Here is a 311-nt window from a genome sequence, read left to right as displayed (position 1 = left end):
CCCCCCGTGCTGCAGCGAGGGATGGCTCCTCCTGGGGGCTTCAGCCAGCACTCCCCACATACGACATACGCCAACTCACCTCCTCCTCTCTCTGCTTGCATACTCTTGGCCTCAAGGATGATGTTTGCTTCCCAAGCCCAATGTATTATCTCTTAATAAATTAATGGGTTCCCACTGCACAATTTAACAGAGAAAACACTTCTAACATTACTGATAATTCATACTTGCCTTTGCAATCATTCATTTTTCTTCCAGTTTCCAGAGGACGGTAGTGTGCACTGCATACAGCAAACAACTGACAAATGTAACAC

The sequence above is a fragment of the Numida meleagris genome, chromosome 5 (genome assembly GCF_002078875.1).
Source record: "Numida meleagris isolate 19003 breed g44 Domestic line chromosome 5, NumMel1.0, whole genome shotgun sequence".
In the NCBI taxonomy this organism is placed as follows: Eukaryota; Metazoa; Chordata; class Aves; order Galliformes; family Numididae; genus Numida; species Numida meleagris.
This window is presented reverse-complemented; position numbering follows the sequence as displayed.